A 6,000-nucleotide genomic window follows, 5' to 3' on the forward strand; every position below is an offset into this window, starting at 1 on the left:
TCCCCTTCCTGGGACAATGAATTCACGGTGTTCTTATTTCAGTTTCCAGGAATGTGTGTATATATATATATATATATATATATATATATATATATATATATATATATATATATATATATATATATATATATATACACACACAAAGATGATGTGACTTACCAAATGAAAGTGCTGGCAGGTCGACAGACACACAAACAAACACAAACATACACACAGAATTCAAGCTTTCGCAACAAACTGTTGCTTCATCAGGAAAGAGGGAAGGAGAGGGAAAGACGAAAGGATGTGGGTTTTAAGGGAGAGGGTAAGGAGTCATTCCAATCCCGGGAGCGGAAAGACTTACCTTAGGGGGAAAAAAGGACGGGTATACACTCGCACACACATATCCATCCACACATATACAGACACAAGCAGACATATTTAAAGACAAAGAGTTTGGGCAGAGATGTCAGTCGAGGCAGAAGTGCAGAGGCAAAGATGTTGAATGACAGGTGACGTATGAGTGGCGGCAACTTGAAATTAGCGGAGATTGAGGCCTGGTGGATAACGGGAAGAGAGGATATATTGAAGAGCAAGTTCCCATCTCCGGAGTTCGGATAGGTTGGTGTTAGTGGGAAGTATCCAGATAACCTGGACGGTGTAACACTGTGCCAAGATGTGCTGGCCATGCAACAAGGCATGTTTAGCCACAGGGTGATCCTCATTACCAACAAACACTGTCTGCCTGTGTCCATTCATGCGAATGGACAGTTTGTTGCTGGTCATTCCCACATAGAATGCGTCACAGTGTAGGCAGGTCAGTTGGTAGATCACGTGGGTGCTTTCACACGTGGCTCTGCCTTTGATCGTGTACACCTTCCGGGTTACAGGACTGGAGTAGGTGGTGGTGGGAGGGTGCATGGGACAGGTTTTACACCGGGGGCGGTTACAAGGGTAGGAGCCAGAGGGTAGGGAAGGTGGTTTGGGGTTTCATAGGGATGAACTAAGAGGTTACGAAGGTTAGGTGGACGGCAGAAAGACACTCTTGGTGGAGTGGGGAGGATAAATCCATTGCCCTCACCCACCTAATCCTTCACCTACACATCAACTCAGCCAATGAACACACCCGTCAACTCCTATCCTTAATAAAAGTCCTCAATCTTTCCTCTCCCACATCCACACTGGCTATTCAGAGCATCCTCCTACAGGCCAACCGCAAATTAGAACAGCATGCCACTCTTCACCTCAAAAAACTATCCAATCTCCTGGTTTCCCACCTCCGGAAAGGCAACTCACTCACCCTTCACAACCTTTCCAGCAAACCTCAACCACCTCTCATTGCACACCAGTCTCTCCCATCTACTCAATCTCCCACTTCCAGCTCCACTCCCTCCAAAACCTCAAAATTCCAATCAACACAATCTGGTACCACAACACCCTAATTCAGTAGTTAACCTTTCCTCCAAACCCCTCTCCCAATCTGAAACCTCTGTCCTATCCAAAGGCCTCACCTTCAGCCCCAGTCACAGATTCAACCAAACAGACCTCGTCAAAGATTTACTGTCCTACACTCGTACTCTCTGCTGGAAGTATCACTTTGCCATGAAGAAAAATGATCCTAATCCTACCCGTAATGATCCAACTCCCCAAGACACTATCCAAATTGAACCCTGCCTGGAACAGTTCCGTCCTCCGTCACAGTGGGACCCACCTCCTCTTCCTCAAAATCACCCTCTCCAAACCTTCCATGAATTTCTGACTTCCAGCCTTGCCTCTCAATCCTTCTTAAAAAACCTTAATCCTACTCCCAACATCACCACTGCTGAAACCCAGGCTATCCGTGATCCGAAGGCTGACCGGTCCATCGTCATTCTTCCGGCGGACAAGGGTTCCACGACCGTGGTACTTGATCGTCGGGAGTATGTGGCTGAGGGACTGCGTCAGCTTTCATACAACACCACATACAAAGTTTGCCAAGGTAATCCCATTCCTGATGTCCAGGCGGAGCTTCAAGGAATCCTCAGAACCTTAGGCCCCCTACAAAACCTTTCACCTGACTCCATCATCCTCCTGACCCCACCGACACCCCGCACCCCTACCTTCTACCTTCTTCCTAAAATTCACAAACCCAATCATCCCGGCTGCCCCATTGCAGCTGGTTACCAAGCCCCCACAGAACGTATCTCTGCCTATGTAGATCAACACCTTCAACCCATTACATGCAGTCTCCCATCCTTCATCAAAGACACCAACCACTTTCTCGAACGCCTGGAATCCTTACCCAATCCGTTACCCCCAGAAACCATCCTTGTAACCATTGATGCCACTTCCTTATACACAAATATCCCGCACGTCCAGGGCCTCGCTGCGATGGAGCACTTCCTTTCATGCTGATCACCTGCCATCCTACCTAAAACCTCTTTCCTCATTACCTTAGCCAGCTTCATCCTGACCCACAACTTCTTCACTTTTGAAGACCAGACATACCAACAATTAAAGGGAACAGCCATGGGTACCAGGATGGCCCCTTCGTACGCCAACCTATTCATGGGTCGCTTAGAGGAAGCCTTCTTGGTTACCCAGGCCTGCCAACCCAAAGTTTGGTACAGATTTATTGATGACATCTTCATGATCTGGACTCACAGTGAAGAAGAACTCCAGAATTTCCTCTCCAACCTCAACTCCTTTAGTTCCATCAGATTCACCTGGTCCTACTCCAAATCCCATGCCACTTTCCTTGATGTTGACCTCCAGCTGCCCAATGGCCAGCTTCACACGTCCGTCCACATCAAACCCACCAACAAGCAATAGTACCTACATTACGACAGTTGCCACCCATTCCACATCAAACGGTCCCTTCCCTACAGCCTAGGTCTTCGTGGCAAACGAATCTGCTCCAGTCCGGAATCCCTGAACCATTACACCAACAACCTGACAACAGCTTTCGCATCCCGCAACTACCCTCCCGACCTGGTACAGAAGCAAATAACCAGAGCCACTTCCTCATCCTCTCAAACCCAGAACCTCCCACAGAAGAACCACAAAAGTGCCCCACTTGTGACAGGATACTTTCCGGGACTGGGTCAGATTCTGAATGTGGCTCTCCAGCAGGGATACGACTTCCTCAAATCCTGCCCTGAAATGAGATCCATCCTTCATGAAATCCTCCCCACTCCACCAAGAGTGTCTTTCCGCCATCCACCTAACCTTCGTAACCTCTTAGTTCATCCCTATGAAATCCCCAAACCACCTTCCCTACCATCTGGCTCCTACCCTTGTAACCGCCCCCGGTGTAAAACCTGTCCCATGCACCCTCCCACCACCACCTACTCCAGTCCTGTAACCCGGAAGGTGTACACGATCAAAGGCAGAGCCACGTGTGAAAGCACCCACGTGATCTACCAACTGGCCTGCCTACACTGTGACACATTCTATGTGGGAATGACCAGCAACAAACTGTCCATTCGCATGAATGGACACAGGCAGACAGTGTTTGTTGGTAATGAGGATCACCCTGTGGCTAAACATGCCTTGGTGCACGGCCAGCACATCTTGGCACAGTGTTACACCGTCCGGGTCATCTGGATACTTCCCACTAACACCAACCTATCCGAACTCCGGAGATGGGAACTTGCTCTTCAATATATCCTCTCTTCCCGTTATCCACCAGGCCTCAATCTCCGCTAATTTCAAGTTGCCGCCACTCATACGTCACCTGTCATTCAACATCTTTGCCTCTGCACTTCTGCCTCGACTGACATCTCTGCCCAAACTCTTTGTCTTTAAATATGTCTGCTTGTGTCTGTATATGTGTGGATGGATATGTGTGTGTGTGCGAGTGTATACCCGTCCTTTTTTCCCCCTAAGGTAAGTCTTTCCGCTCCCGGGATTGGAATGACACCTTACCCTCTCCCTTAAAACCCACATCCTTTCGTCTTTCCCTCTCCTTCCCTCTTTCCTGATGAGGCAACAGTTTGTTGCGAAAGCTTGAATTCTGTGTGTATGTTTGTGTTTGTTTGTGTGTCTGTCGACCTGCCAGCACTTTCATTTGGTAAGTCACATCATCTTTGTTTTTAGATATATTTTTCCCACGTGGAGCTCGGGCCTGATGCAAGGGAAAGGGATAGCAGTGTACAGGTGGTGGGAGAGAAGAGCATTGTATGATAAAACATGCAGAGACTAGGCTGCCAACAGATAGATGTAGCATCAGGAAACAGTGGGGCAGGAAGGTGGAGAGAGGGGTGATGGGGGGAGGGGGGAGGAGGGATCAATAAAGGAAAAGAGTGGGGAAAGATGGTTGGGTGCATCTGGAAAGGCCACACACAAAGGGAGTAGGAGATGACAGTAGAGAGGAGGTGATGGGACAGAGGGTGTGGAAATTGTTGGCGGAGAGTGTGGGCCAGTATATTTCTGATAAGTTGAGGCTGTGATAATTTTGAGAGCAGAGAATGTTTTGTAAGGATAACTCCCATCTGGACAGTTCAGAAAAGCTGGTGGTGGAGGGGAGGATCTAGATGGCTCAGATTGTGAAGCAACCATTGAAATCAATCAAGTTATGTTCAGCTGATGGTGTGCCACATTGTGGTCTATTTTGTTCTTGGCCACAGCTTGGTGACAACCTTTCATTCTGGTCGACAGCTGGTTGGTTGTCATAACAACATAAAAATGTGTGCAATGATTTCCGCAGAGCTGATATGTGATATGGCTACTTTCAAAGGTGGCCAGGCATCTGATGGGATATGGTTGGTGGGTTTAATGCAGACAGAGGTGTGGATGGAGCCATCAGAGAGGAGGTCATCCTGGTAAAGGGTGTAGTTCAGTTGTTCCATTCCAGGGTGATATTTGGAGGTGAAGAGGGCATTCATTTGTGGCTGTTTCTTGGTAATGGTGGGAGGATTGGGGCTGTGAGGGCAAGTGGCATGGGAGATCTGTCTGCGGACTGGGTGTGGGGGCAGTGTCTATCTGTGAAGGCCTTGGTGAGACCCTCAGCATAATGGGCAGGGAGTTCTTGTCACTGCAGGTATGCTGTCCCATGATGGCTAGGCAGTATGAGAGGGATTTTTTGGTGTGGAAGGGATGACAGCTGATGAAATGCAGATATTGTTGGCGGTTGGTGGGTTTAATGTAGACAGAAGTGTGGATGGAGCCATCAGAGAGGAGTAGGCCAATGTCCAGGAAGATGGCATGCTGTATTGAGAAATACTAGGTGAAGTGCATGGGAGAGACGGTGTTAAGGCTGTGAAGGAATGAAGACAGAGTGTCTTGGCCCTGAATCCAGATCGTGAAGACATAATCAATGAACCCGAACCACACCAGTAGTTTTTGCGTTTTGGGAGGCTAGGAAGGTCTCCTCTAGATGGCCTATAACCAGGTTGGCTTAGGAGGGGGCCATGTGTGCCCATGGCTGTACTGCACATTTAGTTGTACACCTTGCCTTCAAAGGAGAAGTAGTTGTGAGTTAGGATAAAGTTAGTTAAGGTGTATGAGGAATGAGGTAGTGGGTTTAGAGTCTGAAGGATGTTGGTAGGGGTAGTCTTCAGTAGCAGCAAGATCATGAACATGAGGGATGTTGGTGTATAGGGAGATGGTGTCCATAGTGACAAGTATGGATCCAGGAAGTAAAGAGGTGGAAGTGGTAGGTATCTTTGACATGGAAAGCTAGATTATGTGCAATTGGTTGAAAGTGTTGGTCAATGAGGGCCAAAATTCTTTAAGTGAGAGCACAATAACCAGCCACAATGGAATGGGGCATCCAAGTGGTTGAGTTTGTGGATTTTGGGGAGTGTATAGAAAGTAGGTGTGCAGGGTCTCATAGATATGAGGATGGAAACGGATTCACAGAAGAGGTTCTGGGAAGGACCTAAGGCTTTAAGCAGGGATTGGAGATTATGTTAGACTTCTAGGATGGGATCACTCTGGCAGAGTTCATAGATGGAGGTGTCAGGTAATTGGCAGAGGCTTTCTGCCAGGTAGTCACTATGATTCATAACAATAGCAGTGGACCCTTCATCTGCAGGTGAG

Source organism: Schistocerca nitens, chromosome 4, assembly GCF_023898315.1.
Source record: "Schistocerca nitens isolate TAMUIC-IGC-003100 chromosome 4, iqSchNite1.1, whole genome shotgun sequence".
Classification (NCBI taxonomy): Eukaryota; Metazoa; Arthropoda; class Insecta; order Orthoptera; family Acrididae; genus Schistocerca; species Schistocerca nitens.